The sequence below is a fragment of the Heterodontus francisci genome, chromosome 14 (assembly GCF_036365525.1).
Source record: "Heterodontus francisci isolate sHetFra1 chromosome 14, sHetFra1.hap1, whole genome shotgun sequence".
In the NCBI taxonomy this organism is placed as follows: Eukaryota; Metazoa; Chordata; class Chondrichthyes; order Heterodontiformes; family Heterodontidae; genus Heterodontus; species Heterodontus francisci.
In genome coordinates this window covers 66546579-66563600 of record NC_090384.1, presented here as the reverse complement: position 1 = coordinate 66563600, position 17022 = coordinate 66546579, and the positions used below count along the sequence as shown (strand labels likewise).

Sequence of the window (17022 nt, the reverse complement as noted above, 5' to 3'; positions counted from 1 at the left end):
AATCTGAGTGCCTTGGCAGTTGGCAAACAGGTTTATTGAGTGCTTGAACAATGTCTCTTAGACAATCCTAGCCAGATACTTTAGGTTGCCCTTTTCTGCCCTCTCTCCAATACTTGATGCAATGATTAGCTGATGAAATAGGTCCAAAAATGGTGGGAAGTATTCAGAGAAGACCCTGTCAATGGCATTTTTCTTAGTTTATTTTATTTTACAGTAGTTAGCTTTATCATTGAAATATGTATTTGTAGATGGATGCATCAAAAACTTAGTATACTTCTGTCTTAATGTTTTGAGGGAGGCATGCCAATTCCTGAAATGCTGTTTAGCAGTACTGTCATAAGGAAAAAAGAACTTTGTTGAAGTATAAAACTTGGATGGAGAAAAAGCAATTTTTGTGTGGTGTAAGTACTTGTTGGCCAGCGATGAGGTGCTCCAAGTTAATTGATGCTTTCTTTTCAGAACTTGGGAGGCTTTGAATAGCCTTATAAACAACATACTGTGTTTGTCTGAATGGAAAATAGTTGGTTGTTGAATGAAAATACTTCTGTAAATTTTACTGTAATGTAAGCATTGTGGATTTAAGATTATTTCTATTGAGCAATAACAATTGTTGAAGTTAGTGCAGCTCTGTGTATTGTTACGGAACTATTTATTTTCTCCTCTGTTTAAAACAGTGTGCCTTTAAGACTGTCTGAAAACAGTGTGCCTTTAAGACTGAGAACAGTATGTGCAGTAGCTGCATCTGATACCTAGGCAGCAGCAGGAGAGTGAGGAGGTCACATGGTGTACTGTAACTATTAACTGTGTAACACTAGCAAAGCGGCTTTCCTTGAAGGAAGAGAATTCTCTCAGAAATTCCACGAGCTACAGGCTGTGTGAATTGCTTAAGGAGGAAAAAAAAAACACTTTGAAGAGAACATTTGTATTGCTGGAGTAAAGTTTTGACTGAAAGACTACCAATTTTAAAATCCAAGCATATACCTGTCGTTCTACCCCGTGTTGAAAGAACTATGTGACACCTGCTGCAGCCGAAGTGTTTTGAATGCCTATCAAGTAAAGACTGTTCATCAAATCCACGTGGAGACTTCTAGTGGCATCTGATTATTTTTACACTAGGATACCTCACCCATCAGGAACGTAATCCACAAAGACTTACAACCCAGTTATTTATTTATTCTTAAACAGTGAATTTTAAAAACATTTTTAAAAACTGGTTAACTGTTAGTTTTGGAATGTATGTGTGTGAGCATGGAGGTTAGGTTAAATAAGATGTTAGAAGGTCTTTGGACATAAATTTATCTTAATAGCGTTCAGATTTAGTTTATTAAATAGTTAATTTGCTGTCTAAAGATACCTGGTTTGGTATTTTTTTAAATTCTGGGGTTAATAATGTGTTTAATTTGGCTGTTTCCCAGTTAGGTGGGAAAACTTTAATAATATGCTGTGACCTATGGAGTGATGGGACTGAATTGATAGTGCATTGCTCTCACCTTGGTCGTAACAGTATTCAGTGAGACCTAAATCTAAAGGTAAATTGAGCTGAAAATTGTGAATCATTTGATGTACATAAAAAGTCTTCAATAAAAAATTGAGATGCCACATTTAGGAAAAATTTCAGTGGATGCATCCCTCCCCCCTCCCAAACAAATGAAATGGACTTATGGCTCTGTTGTCTCCATTTGCTTTGGTAATCAAATAAACCATATGTAGACATTTCTAATTTTAACACATTACGTTGCTCCACAACTCCTCTTAGGTTGATTGGCCTATAGTTTCCCAGTTTATCATCATCTTGAACAGTGGCGTTACATTGGCTATCCTCCAGAGTCTTGGCTCGATTTGCATATCTGAGATTGTAATCAGAGCCTCTGTAATCTACTGTGACTTCCTTCACTTTAAGGTGTATGCCATCACGCTGTGGTGACTTATCCACCTTAAGTTATGTTCATTTATTTTTTAGAACCAATTTACAAACATACGAATTAGGAGCAGGAGTAGGCCACTCAGTCAGATTGTGGCTGATCTGATTTATAACCTCAACTCCACATTCCTGCCTACCCTGATAACCTTTCATCCCCTTGCTTATCATGAATCTATCTACCTCTGCCTTACAAATATTCAAAGACTGTGCTTCCACCGCATTTACATCCTTTCTTAAATAAGGAGACCTATACTATGCACAGTACTCCAGATGTGGTCTCACCAATGCCCTGTATAACTGAAGCATAGCCTCCCTACCTTTGTCATTTCTTTAACAGATGCTTCACATCCTGCTGTAGTACATCTAGGTTCTAATTCTCTCCACTATTTGTAAAATCTGACATACTCATTTAATATATTTTCTCTGTTGCATCTTCATCCTGCTCAATTGGGCTTTCCATCTCTGAGTGTTCTTACCCTTTCTTAAACTATTCTTTTTATGAGTCTAATAACTCTTGTTTCCTTTTGTATTATCTACTAACTTTTTCCATGTTCCCTTTTTAGCCTTTTAATCTTTTTTACATCCCCACTACAATTTCATGATTTCTTCAGTATTGTTAGTCCCAGTTTTATTATATGCCTCTGTTACGGCCAGGTGAGGAGGGGGTCTCAGGCTCCCCTTTCTCCCCTTCTCTGGTTTGACCGCAAAAGGGTTTATCCTTTTTTAACGCAGTGATTGAACTTACCACCTCAGTGAGCGCTTGCTCCTGTTCCTCTAATGTAATTGCAAAAGAACCAATCAGACAGGTTTTCTTGAGTTTAAACAAGAAAGACGTGAGTTTATTACTCTTAACATTCTAAACCGATTAAAATTACTAAAACTGTGCTAAGCATTCACACACACATTCATTCACACAACAGTCAGATGCACACAAATAAATTAGAGGGAAAACGGCTTTGGTAGTTGGAGTAGAGTCCGAAATAAATGGAATTTAAATGCAGTTTTAAATCTCAGTCCTTAGCTAGTTATATTCCTGAAGTCCTCGCTGGGCCACGTGCATGGTAGTGGGCTTGCTTTTCTCAGGGTTTCTGAAGGCAGAAGAGGGGTTCGATCCTTGTTCCCTAGTTGCTGGCTGTGGCGGCCTGTAGACTTTGGGGGGGGGGGGTGCGGGGTGGTTTCCAGTTGTAGCCGGGTCTTTTGATAGTTACTGGAGTGAGGGGGAGAGAGAGCGAGACCTGCTTCGTTGATGGCTTTTCAGTTACTCCTGTCTGCTTTTTGTCTGACAAAGCTTGTAGTCTCTCCAGAATTGCACAGGCAGTCACATGATACCATCAAGCCCCTTTGGCATTTTAATGAGGTCTTTCTGGAATCTTCTGTCATTCAAGGGGCCACATCTCAAACTGTCCAGTCACATTTGGAAAGGGGTTGGCTCTTTCAAAGTCAATGGATGCAGATGACCCCTGACAACCGTGCTGATATGGCCATTCCAGGTAATTTAATCAGGGAGCACCCCACTGTTCTGGCTAGGTTGAGTCAGTTGTGTCGTCTCCAGTCTGATCTTTTGGTGTTTCAAATGTAGATTGCAGTGGCTGTCTTGGCTGCCAGCTTACTTTTTAAAAAAGTTACTTGTAAGAATTTCCAGTAAAAGTCTAATGCAAGGTTCCAACTGATGAAATTAATATTTCCCATTTGGCATATAGGGTTTTCGTGACAACTCTATAAGCTTAAAAGGGAGGCTATCAGAATTAATGCTGTCCCCACTGCTTCGATTTTTGTGAGTGATCTTGAGTATGAATGCAAGTGGTGGGAATGTATGCAGAAAATTGCCTACCCAGGCAAGTTTCACAGCACTGTTGTTGATGATCCTGTAGCAATACCTTGATAAATTGTGTTCCTAAAAAGTAGTCTCAAGATCAGTCTACGGGTAATGCTACTTGTGCAAATATTGGCTTGCGTATATAGGTAGAGCTGTACTCGAGGCACCTACTGTCATAATGCATTGTCGGAAGGTATTGGCGTCAGTGCCATAATGAAATCAATGATGTCACAAGCGCAGAGGACAGTGGAGTGTCCTTTGTCCCTGTGAGGGGAAACATGGGTTGCCCAGTAGGACAGCAGAAAAGGTTGTTGTGCTGGTCCAATAATATTATTGGTCTTGAAATCTCTGTTTTGGTTGGTCGTGACCTTATTTTCATTATTGTATAAGAAAGTTGATTTTTGCATAATGTGGACAGTGTCGTGAGTGGTAAACTCTATAGGGTTCATTTAATCAAAAATATTGGACAATGCATATCTAATCATAGAATGGTTACAATGCAGAAGGAGGCAATTCGGCCCATTATGTCCGTGCTGACTCTCTGGGAGTAACTCTGCTAGTCCCTCTCCCCTGCTTTTTCCCTGTAGCCTTGCAAATCTTTTCTCCAGATAATTATCAATTCTCTTTTGAAAGACATGATTAAATCTGCCTGCATCACAGTGTAGAGCAATCCAGATCCTAACCACTTGCTGCAGAAAACTTGTCCTTATGTCGCCTCTGGTACTTTTGCTAATCACTTTAAATCAGTGTCCTCTGGTTCTGAACCATTCCACCAGTGGGAACAGTTTCTCCCTATCTATTTTGTCCAGACCCCTCATGATTTTGCATACCTCTATCAAATCTCCTCTCAACCTTCTCTAAGGGGAGCAACCCCAGCCTCCCTAATCTGTCCTTGTAACTGAAGTCTCTCATCCCTGGAACCATTTTTGTAAATCTTTTCTGCATCCTCTCCTGTGCCTTCACATCCACTCCAGAGACCTCGCTTAAAATCAGGGCTGGCACCCCTAGTGCAAATATCTTGCACTATTCATTTGAAAGATAACACTTGCATCCAGCTTTATATCCTGTGTGCAGTTCTGGTCACTTGTTCGTAGGATGTGTATTAATGCCTTTGAGAGAGAGCACAGTTATTTGGAATCTAAATTTAAGGGAGTTAAAAACATTTTCTTCAGAAAATTCAGTTAAATTTTCTGACTGAAGAAAACTAACCCAAGTTGTTCCAGTCAAATTGTCCACTGTAACAAAAGGCTCGCTAATAGAAGAGGACACAAATTATAAGTTAGGAATAAGAAGGAATGTCAACATTTTTATTCAAAAATTAATCGATTTATGGAATAACTTAAGAAACACAATTGACTAAAAAATTAAAAGTGGGATTAAGGAGTAAAACAGTGCATTTCTGGAAGCAGTTGATGGAAATGGTAAGGTTAAGATTAAAATTCAAATGACTTTTCCCTCTTCCTGATCATAATTTAAGAAAATAATTCTGAAACGTAGTGCAACTCATCATGAGATGAATGGTGCTCAATAATCTCCCTTATTCAGGTAGTAGAGATGAAAAATGTTAAATTTAACTCCCCAGCTATGAAATCTACTGTGGTGGAGATAATACAAGAATGTGGAACAGGAGCAGTATTTTCTTCTGGGATTCTCTATCTCTTCCTCTATCAGACGTATGTGAGCTCCACCCAGTACAATGGGTTGTTCTTGGAGGAGTGCCAGAGTTGCCCTTGCAATTAATATTTCTTGAAGTATCTTCAGATAACCTTACAAATTCATCAACTAAGATTCTTCCATGAGATTCAAGCTTCTGGTAATTTCATTTCTGGACCGAAGGGGCAGTCTGAAATTCTCAGACAGGAGTACTTTCAAGCTAGAATTCAAGCTGGATTCTTTTTCTAGGACTAGCAATAGTTAGGATGGCAGTCCCAACCATCTAGCCTTTGGCCCTCCATTCACCACGAAATTTCAGCAGCTTTTGGCAACCTGACTTCTATGTTCGAAGCCCTAGTTCCCATTAAAACCATGACTGTTTTTCGCCCTGACTGTTTCTCCCAGTCCAACTCTTAACTCCACAAAGCGGCGAAAACTAGTGGTGGACCAGAGGATTGGGAATTATTTAGGAACCAGCAGCAGATGACTAAAAAGCTAATAAAGAGGGAGAAAATTGAGTATGACAGTAAATTGGCAAGAAATATAAAAACAGCAGGAGCTTCTACGGGTATATAAAAAGAGAGCATCTAAAGCGAGCGTGGGACCCTTGGAGGATGCGACTGGAGAATTGATAACGGGCAACAGGGAAATGGCAGATAATTTAAACCAATATTTTGCATCGGTCTTCATGATGGAGGACACTGTAAACATCCCACAGATATCAGATAAGCAAGGAGCTAATGGGAGGAAAGATCTTGTAACAGTCTCTATCACGAGGGACAAAGTATTTGACAAACTAATGGGACTAAAGGCAGACAAGTTGCCAGGACCTGATGGCCTACATCCAAGGGTTTTGAAAGAAATGGCTGCAGAGATAGTGGAGGCATTAGTCGTAGTATTCCAGAACTCATGGGATCCCGGGAGGGTCCCAGCAGATTGGAAAACCGCTAATGTGACGCCCCTGTTCAAGAAGGGAGGGAGACAAAGAGCAGGAAACTATAAGCCAGTCAGCCTAACATTGGTCATTAGGAAAATGCTAGAGTTCATTTATTAAGGAAGAAATAGGCCATTTAGAAAAGCTCAATGCAATCAAAAAGCGTCAACATGGTTTTGTGAAAGGGAAATCATGTTTGACAAATGTGCTAGAGTTCTTTGAGGATATGGCAAACAGCGTTGATAAAGGGGAACTGGTAGATGTAGTGTATTTAGATTTCCAGAAGGCATTCAATAAGGTGCCACATAAAAGATCATTGCACTAGATAGGAACTCACATATTGGGGGTAATGTATTAACATGGATTGAGGATTGGTTAACTCACAGAAGACAGAGAGTTGGGATTAATGGGTCTTTTTCAGATTGGAAAGACGTAATTAGTGGAATGCCACAAGGATCAGTCCTCGGGCCTCAATTATTATCTATATTAATGACTTGGAGGAGGAGGCAGAGTGTAATATATCCAAATTTGCTGCTGATACATAAATAGGTGAGAGGGCATGTTGTGATGAGGATATTAGGAATTTGCAAGGGGATATAAATAGATTGAGTGAGTGGGCAAAAACTTGGCAGATGGAGATTAATGTAGGAAAGTGGGAGGTCATGCACTTTGATAGGAAGAATCAAAAGGCAGACTATAATTTAAATGGAGAGAGACTCCAAAAAAGTGCAGCACAGAGGGATCTGGGTGTTCTTGTGCATGAAACAGAAAATGTTAGCATGCAGGTGCAGCAAGTAATTAAGGCGGTAAATGGAATTTTGGCCTTTATTGCTAGGGGGTTGCAGTTTAAAAATAAGGAAGTTTTGTTAGAACTGTACAGGGTGAGGTCGCACCTGGAGTACTGTGTACAGTTTTGGTCCCCGTATTTAAGAAAGGATATTCTGGCTTTGGAGGCAGTTCAAAAGAGATTCACTAGGCTGATTCCTGGGATGAAGGGGTTGACTCATCAAGAACGGTTAAACAGGTTAGGCCTTTATTCATTAGCGTTTAGAAGAATGAGGGGTGATTTTATTGAAACATACAAGATCTGAGGGGGCTTGACAGGGTAGATATTGAGAAGATGTTTCCACTAGTGGGGGAATCTCGAACTGGGGGATATAGTTACAGAATAGGGGGCACTCATTTAAAACTGAGATGCAAAGGAATTTCTTCTCTCAGAGGGTAGTGAATGTCTGGAATTCTCTATCCCGGAGAGTTGTGGAGGTTAGCTCACTGAAAGCATTTAAAGAGGAGGTAGATAGATTTTTGAAATATCGGTGAGTTGAGGGTGTTGAGGAGCTGGCACAAAAGAGGAGTTGGGGTCTGGGGCAGATCAGCCATGATCTTATTGAATGGCGGGGTAGGCTTGAGAGGCCGAATGGCCTACTCCTGCTTCTGTTTCTTATGTTCACTCTCAAGTCCAAGAGACGCAGATTTGAATGGATATGGTGGACAGCTGGTTTAGATCGTTTCATGCCAAATCTGACTGGACCACATAAATCTCTATTGGTTCTGCTCTCGACTGTGAAAACTGCTTACTGTTCCAGGATCCTCCTGTAATGCAAAGTTAACCCTGTGGCTTCTTTTCTCTACTGCAAGCTGCTGCCTTAAACCCCTCTTTCTGTCTCCTTCATGCTCACCTCCAACAAGTATGAGGAGCTCGTGAATTTATTTGTGTCACCAAGATTGAGACTATCCGATCAGCTGCCTTTGTCACTTCCTTCCCTTAGACCACTGGGCCAAATTTACTCTAAGCCTGCCCTAGCCCTGAACTCGCATCTTTTTCTAGTTTCTTTCCTATTTCCCCTCATGCCCTCTTCAAGTTCATCTTGTTTGAGACCCACCTCCTGCTCTCTTGACCCTATTCCCACTAAACTGCTGACCACCCAGCTTCCCTCCCTGGCTCCCATTGTTAGCTGACATTGTTAACAGTTCTCTCTCCTCTGGTTCTGTTAATCTCCCCTCTCATTTAAAAAAAAACCTTGATCCCTCCATCCTTGCAAACTACCCCTCCTCTCAAAAGTCCTTGCATGTGTTGTCGTCTCCCGAATCCGTGTCTATTTTTCTCTGACCTCCATGTTTAGTCCCTCCACTCAGGTTTCCACTCCCAACACCGTATCAGAATGGCTCTTATCAAAGTCACAAATGACATTCTATGTGACTGACAAAGGCGAGCTATCCCCCTTTGTCCTTCTTGACCTGGCTCTAGCCTTTGACACAGTTGATCACACCATCTTCCTCCAATGCTTCTCCACTATCATCCAGCTGGGTGGGTCTGTCCTCACCTGGTTCCATTCTATCTATCTAGCTAATCGTAGCCAGAGAATCGCCATCAATGCCTTCTCTTCCCACTCCTGCACCATTATCTCTGGTGTCCCCCAAGAATCTATCCTTGGCCCTCTCCTATTTCTCATCTATATGCTGCCCTCAGCAATATCATCTGAAAACGCAGGGCTGAATTTACCAGCCCTTTGGAGAAATAGCTGAGAAGAGAGGGAAGGCTGGCAGTATGGCAGGGTAAGGCTTTGGGAGGGGAGCCTGACTTCTTCCCATCACCCTGGCATATTGCCAGTGGTGGGAACCTCAGCAGTGTGCCGTTCATTAGGCAGCCAATTGATGCAATTAATTGCCCAATTAAGGGCTATCTCCACCCCACCCTCAGCATTTCACCCACGTTGAGAGGGGCTGCTGCTGTGTGGGGAGACCTTCAGGTAAACCCTGCTGGGTTCCTGGGATGGGGTGATGGGGCCTCCTTTGGTGGATGCTCCATGGCCCATAGAGTGGTCCCCTGGCAGCAATGGCCAGCCCTGTGCCTAAGGCGCCACCGCCCAAATAATCCCCCCAACTCCCTCCCCCGATCACTGGGGCCTGCCTGCCTGTGACTTCCTCAAAAAATGAAGCTCGCCTGTCTTCAAGGGTGCCTCGGCATTGAGGCATCCTCTCCTTGGTGATGCAAACTCAGCACTCGTCACTGCTAGTGGTGGTACAGCTGAGCTGCTGGTTCTCCGGCTTCTGCTTTCGACTCCAGCAGCAGAATTTGATCATCTTTAGGAAAATGCAGCTCACAATGTCAGTTTCCGATGTATGCTGACAACATCCAGCTTTACTTCACCACCACCTCTCTCAATCTCTCCACTGTCCTTAAATTGTCAGACTGCTTGTCTGGCATCCAGTATTGGATGAGCAGAAATTTTTTCTGTTTAAATATTGGGAAGGCTGAAGCCATTGTCTTTGGCCCCTGCCACAAACTCCGCTCCCTAGCCACCAACTCCATCCCGCTTCTTGGCAATCGACTGACACTGAACCAGTCTGCTCGCAACCTCGATGTCATATTTGACCTCAAGAAGCTTTCAACTATATATCCGTGCCGTCACTAAGACCGCCTATTTCCACCTCTGTAACATCACCCAACTCTGCCCTGCCTCAGCATTTCTGCTGCTGAAACCCTCATTCATGTCTTTGTTATCTTCAAATTTGACTATTCTAATGCACTCCTGGCTTGCCTCGCACATTCTACCCTCTGTAAATTTGAGGTCATCTATAACCCCGCTTCCCATGTCCTAACCTGCACCAAGTCCTGTACATCCATCACCCCCGTGCTCGCTGGCCTACACTGGCTCCCAGTTAAGTATCCCTCTGTTAAAATCCCTCCATAGCCTGGCCCCTCCCTACGTCTGTAATCTCTTCCAGCCCCGCAACCTTCCAAGATATCTGCCCTCATCTAATTCTGGCCTGTTGAGTATCCTCCATTTTAATCGCTTCACCATTGGTGGCTGGCCCTTCAATTGCTTTGGTCCTAAGCTTTGGAATTCCCTCTCTAAACCTCTCCACCTGTCTACCTTGCTTTCCTCTTTTAAGACACTCCTTAAAACCAACATTTCAGAAATCAGAGAGGCACAAGTCTGACCCCTCACAAACCAAAGAACACATGCTATTAAGTAGTTTCCATTGGGAAAAGTAAATAATGCCAAACAGTAATTTTAAATTAATTGTGCATGCACAAGTTTGTCTGTGCTCGCAGTTGTTTTTCTGGTGAATCTAACTGTCTTGCAACATAAATAGCCATGAGATTGGAAATTTGCACAGGAGAACCACTTCAGATTTTTCAGTTTAAATGAGACATGTGTTAGCAGTTGCAATCCTTTACTGGGTAATTCCCTTAACAGTTTTGTAGACTTTTTTTATTATTCATTCTTAGGATGTAGGTGTTGCTGGCAAGGCCAATAGTTATTTCCCATTCCTAGTTGTCCTTTGAAGAAAGGTGATGGGCTGCTTTCTTGAACGGCTGACTTATCGTGGTCTTATGCAACTGACTGGTTTACTAGGCCACAATGTGAGACTGGAACCGCACATAAGCCGGGCAGGGTAAGGGTGGCAGGTTTCCTTCCCTAAAGGGCATTAGTGAACCAGTTGGGTTTTAATAATAATCCAACAGCTTCATAGTCACTTTTATTGATACCAGCTTTTTATTTCCAGATTTTTTTTCTTGAAGATGAATTCAAATTCTGATGGAGTTTGAACTCATGTTCTCTGGATTATTGTTGAGTAAAATAATCACTATACTACCATATCCGGTTTGCTTGGTGTTTTGTGTGCTGAGAGATTTGTACTGTTGACAGGCAACCTGTAAAACCATAATAAAGCAAGTAATTAATACTTTTAAGAAGAGGGAAGGGAAAATGGAGGGTAAGAGCTTGTTAAAATTGTGGAGAAACTAAGCAGGTCAGGCAGCATCCATGGAAAGAACAGATGAATTATTGTATTGGTTATGGACCATTTGTGGATTTTTTTTTTCTCCCACCCCCGCAATATCCTCCAGTTTTGATGAAAGGTCTACACCTGGAACATTAACTCCTCTGTTCTCTTGACAGTGCTCCCTGATCTGCATTATTCCAGCATTTTTTTAATTTCAGATTTACAGCATCTGCAGGTTTTTGCTTTTTGCAACTAATGGTTCCGTTACAATTAAGGTTTACGTTTTGAAGGTAATTTCATGTTGACAGCAAAATAGCAATTTCTGTAAGCAGGCCAAGTCTCTCATAAACTAAAACCTGAATCTTTGGGCGGGATTTTAACTCATCATTGAGGGTGGGAAAGTGGGGTGGGTGGTGGCTTAAATCTGCCCCTCGGGTCAGCGTGCCAGACTCCTGATCCAGAACCGGCATGTTCAGATTTTCAGTGGCGATGTTGGGAGACGGAAGAGGTAACCTGCGTGCTGATTAAATGGCCACTTGTTTGCTCATTTAAGGGTCACAATGGGATTTTCGTTCCAAGGTGCCATTGGAACCACGACAGGGAGGAGGAGGTGGTGCAATGGCGGGGAGTGAGCTTAAGTGGCAGTACAGAGGCAGGAGGCAGCATCGAACAGTGAAGGTTGAGAGATGGCCCTCAGTCAAAGGCGTGCAGTTGTGCTTAATGATAAGAATCATGCTTCATATCTTTGCAATATTCACAAGGGCTTTTTGGGGTGTAATTCAGGCAGATTCCACAGTCCAATAGCAGTGAAGGAAGGGCGTAAGGGGGAATGGGATCAGGCTTCTTTGAGCTTTCTCCAATCAGTGATAAAGAACATCATCTGGCGAAGCAGGAGCATATCCCTGGGCAACGGGGTCGAAGGGGTAAGGAGGGAGTGACGGAATGCTCTGCTGTCTCCCCCAAACACACTTCTCAACATCACACTCCATCGCTCTGCCCTCACTTCCCATTCTCCCGTGTTTTGCCAATGTGAAATTGAAGCACACAAGTTAGCCTTAGTGCATCAACTCTCCCACTGCTTTATCGTGTCATCATCAGATACACCCAAGTAGCCCACAAAGTGATGATATCAACGTGGTGGCCTCTGCTGAAGGCCACTTCTACAAGAGCCTCCCCCTGTGGTTTAGAGCATGGCTACCCAACCAGGCTTGACTACATGTGTCAGGTTCGGGTCGGGTCTCTCTTCTGAGTCCGGCATTCAGGCTCGGGTCGGGCCGGGTCGGACACAGTGCTGCCTTTTGGTCAGGGAGGGAAAAGCTTCAAAACTTTTAACAGCCAGGACGTCAAGGCGGGAAACGTGCAATCGGACTCCGCACTGGTCTGCAGTGAGTGATTCCATCCAAGGTAGAGCACAACCTCTTTGATATAATCAACTTCATTCCGGTAGTCGAGTTGGGTTGGGTGCAGGAAAAATCAAAGGTCTCTGGCTCGGTCGAGTTCGGGTTTGATGTGGTTCTGTCGGGCTCGGGTCGGGCTCCAATTGCATACCCGAGCAGACCTTTGCTGTGGCTGGTAATCAGGGAAACAGTCTTCCCACTAGTGCCTATCTGGAACTGAGATGCCTGTGGTGAACGTCCTTGGCATGGATATGCGGGGGCCACCTACAGGCACTGCTGCAAAGCCAGCGGTGTGAGGCCACCCTTTGTCACAGGGCGTGCCTCTAGAGATGCTTGGTCTGTCGCAGAAGCCATGGAGGCGGATGATGAAGAAGATGGAGCCCCATGACGGGGTAGTCCCGTCATCACCATCTGTTGCCTCCTCAGTCCTAGGAGCTCATGTGCACAAAGCACTGAGTCATTATCCTCATCCCATGACTCTGCAGGGTCTCAGGTAACCCTGACATGTGGGCATGCATCTCACGGAGCTGATTCTCTGTGCCTCTCGAGGCATCTCTACCCTGCTGCACAGGGCTGTGCATGTCCTCCATTCTCCAAAGGGGACTGGTTGCAGCCGACTCTGCCTCCCCTGAATCGTCCTGCTCTGAAGTGATGTGAGCTTCATCCTGTGCTACTATTTCTAATAGTGTGAGGACCCACTGAGGTGAGACTTTCTCTGCTGGTGGAGGATGCGCTAGAAAGATGTAATGCTGCAGCCTCGGGTTATCTTCCTCCTCTGACTCCTCAGGGACTTGTGGTTTTCGAATGGCCTCCTGCCCCTCTGCAGCTGGCCATGTGGAAAATGAGAAGATGGTGATGAGAGAACCAGGTAGTCAACAGATGCATCTGATGCTTAAAGTAATTAGACAGAAGCTTATGCATCGACCGCTCAATACATGGGGAACATTGCCATGCATCCCCTGAACCTGAAGATGTTGAGATGCTTTCATCCTGTCTGCGGTGGACTCCCACTTCTTTGTCTCCAGCGTCCCAGTAGCGGCAAACTCTGGCCACATTGAGGGCCTGCTCCTTGAAACGCATGAGCACTGCAAACTAGGGCACCCCACATCCAGGTGTGCCCCCTCATTCTCCCAACTCCCTTTTGGCCTGCTAGGAGTAAAACGATGCTGTTAGGACAATGCCTCCCTCCATCTCTTTTGCAAACGACATTGCAGTCTGCACTTCAGTCTCCTGCCCAACAGCACTAGGATTCTTGATCCATGCTTATGGATCATCAGAGCTCCTAAGTACACCCTTCTCCCATGGTCCGAAGAACTCAATGCACCCTCCGGAATCTCCTCTCATTTGCACTCAGGTGACAGTTGACCAGGAGTTATGCTATCTGATTCTCTCTTAGCACTCACCTTGCCAGACCTAAGAAGATCATTGAAACATTTCCTGTAAGGCACCCAGTTCCTCCTCGCCACTCCTCTGCTGCTGACCTCATGAGCTGCCTCCAGCTCACTTTCTTGGTGAGTCTTTTGGGCCTTCTGTTGCCACTGGCAGGAAAGAGTACGTTACTGCTCTGTCACTGCGTTCAGCAGCATCCCCGACAAGAAAAATGGAGGGCTGCCTTGGCATGGGGGCCCTCTCTGCCCACTGCCCTCTGCTCTGCTCATTCTTCCATTCTCCAGATCGGGCCCGCTGCTGCCTCAGTCCCACCTCTTTCCTGCGTTCACTGCTGCTAATTGGCTGGTCGATGTGACCTTTGGCCAATTGAGTCATTGTCATTTTAAAATCTCAGCGCGTGTTTATTGCCGGGTCAGTGCAGGGTTGGGATCCAGAAGTCATCGCGACGTTGGGTTTCCAACCTGCGAATTGAAATTCCGCCCTTTATGTGTGGGATAACGTACCATGTGATGAACAATTACCCCTAAAAGTGATATATCAAACCACTCAAATACAGAATTGTTAGGCCAATTTGAAGGGTGAAAACTGATATTGAAATTTGCAAGACTAGACACAGAAGCACAGAAGACTAGGCACAGAATTTGTCTTTACCTTGATGTAAAAGCATACTTATTTGCTGATCAAGCAATTTCTTCTCACTGGTTGGATCATTAAGTAAATGAGGTGTAAACAATAATCTTCTGACCCTCAACTGATGGCCCATTCAGTTTTAACACCTGCCTGCAATTAAAACTACAGCTTTGTCTGATTGGCTTTGGTAAACTCTTTGGTAGAGTTACCTAAAATTACACATTTCTTTCAAAGGACAAATAATTTGATTAGCAGCTGGAACCGAGTGAAATGCAAGTAGTATCATAATTGCTATGTTCAGATTGGCTGAAAGTTATCATTTATATATTTCTGTGCTTTTCTGTTATGCTGAGTAGACTGAGGACCATTTTGGATAACAATATTGTAACATTTGTGGATTTGTTTGGTGTGTTCGTAGTTTTCATTATGTGCTGTTCTACATATTGGATAAAAGTTTTATTCAGTGGCTTTGTAACTTGTATACAACAAATAGTCAGGTGTATTTTCAGGGGTGTGCTGAGGATTAATACATTTTTAAATTTGTAACATTGTCAAATGTTTTGCCATTACTCCATTTTTTGCAAATGGACTGTTTTGAAGTGAGAGGAAAGCTGTGTTAAAGGCATGGAACTCTATAATTTGATGCACCTCCGATTTGCCTTACAAATCTTATATAGGCTCTTTCTGTGCTATACATTCTATTTGACCCAACTGATCTATACTGGTATTTTATGCTCCATACAAGGGAGGGAGGCGGTGGTGTAGTGACATTGTCACTGGACTAGTGACACAGAGACCCAGGGTATTGCTCTGGGACATGGATTTAAATCCTGCCACAGCAGAAGGTGGAATTTGAATTCATTTAATAAATCTGAAATTAAAAGCTAGCCATTGTCGATTGTCGTAAAAACCCATCTGGTTCACTAATGTCCATAAGGGAAGGAAATCTGCTTTCCTTACCTGGAGTGGCCTACATGTGGCTCCAGACCTACAGCAATGAGGTTGACTCGTAAATGGGCCTCTGAAATGGCCTAGCAAACTACTCCGTTGTATCAAACTGCTACAAAGTCTAAGAAAAAGGAATGAAACTGACGGACCACCCAGTAAACGATGACGGCAAACCCAGCCCCCTCAGCCCTGCAAAGCTCTCCTTACAACCCCCCAGAGTTAGTGCTAAATTTGGGAGAGTGTCCCATAGACTAGTCCAGCAGCAGCCTGGCATAGCCACACTCACACAGAATCATACCTTACAGTGTCACAGACACTCCCACCGGCAGGACAGACCCAGCAGAGGTGGCGGCAGAGGGGTATACAGTCAGGAGGGAGTTGCCCTGGGAGTCCTCAACGTTGACTCCGGAGGCCCGTGAAGTCTCATGGCATCAGGTCAAACATGGGCAAGGAAACATCCTGCTGATTACCATCTACTGCCGCCCCCCCCTCAGCTGATGAATCAGTACTCCATCATGTTGAACCCCACTTGGAAGAAGCACTGAGGGTGACAAGGGTGCAGAATGTACTGTGGGTGGGAGACATCAATGTCCATCATCAGGAGTGGCTTGGTAGCACCACTACTGACTGAGCTGGCCGAGTCCTAAAGAACATGACTGGGTCTGCGGCAGGTGGTGAAGGAACCAACAGGAGGGAAAAACATACTTGACCTTGTCCTCGCCAATCTGCCTGTTGCAGATGCATCTATCCATGGCAATGTTGGTAGGAGTGATCACCGTACAGTCCAATGTGGAACTTCGTCTCCACATTGAGGATACACTCCATCATGTGTGACACTACCAACGTGCTAAATGGAACATTTATGATTTGGAACAGATCTGGCAATGTAAAGCTGGGTATCCATGAGGTGCTGTGGGCCATCAGCAGCAGCAGAATTATACTCAACCACAATCCGTAACCTCATGGCCCAGAATATCCCCCACTCTACCATTACCACCAAGCCGGGGATCAACCCTGGTTCAGTGAAGAGTGCAGGAGGGCGTGCCAGGAGCAGCACCAGGCATAGCTCAAAATGAGATATCAACCTGGTGAAGCTACAACCCAGGACTATTTGCATGCCAAGCATCATGCGACAGAGCTAAGCGATCCCATGGATCAGATCTGAGCTCTGCAGTCCTGCCACATCCAGTTGTGAATGGTGGTGGACAATTAAACAGTTAACTGGAGGAATAAAAGCAAAATACTGCAGATGCAGGAAATCCGAAACAAAAACAAGAAATGCTGGAAAAACTCAGCAGGTCCGGCAGCATCTGTGGAGAGAGAAACAGAGATAACGTTTCAGGCCAGTGACCCTTCATCAGAACTGGCAAAGGTTAGAAATGTAATGGGTTTTAAGCAAATAATGTGGGGTGGGGCAAGAGATAACAAAAGGCAAGGTGTTGATAGACAAGGTCACAGAGAATAACTGACCAGAAGGTCATGGAGCAAAGGCAAACGGTGTGCTGAAAGGCAAAGCGTTAGTGCAGCGAGGTTGTTAATGGGCAGAAAATGAACAGCCCTGGCCCAAAGCACAAACATGAAAAATCAGTGGGCAGGCACA

General features: G+C 44.1%; 1 protein-coding gene across 2 annotated transcripts in view; it reads left to right on the top strand.

The window, feature by feature from the left end:
• The window catches only part of sbf2 (SET binding factor 2), a 743327-nt gene that overhangs the window by 36423 nt on the left and 689882 nt on the right, over nt 1-17022 (top strand). The gene's annotated exons all lie outside the window — the stretch shown is intronic.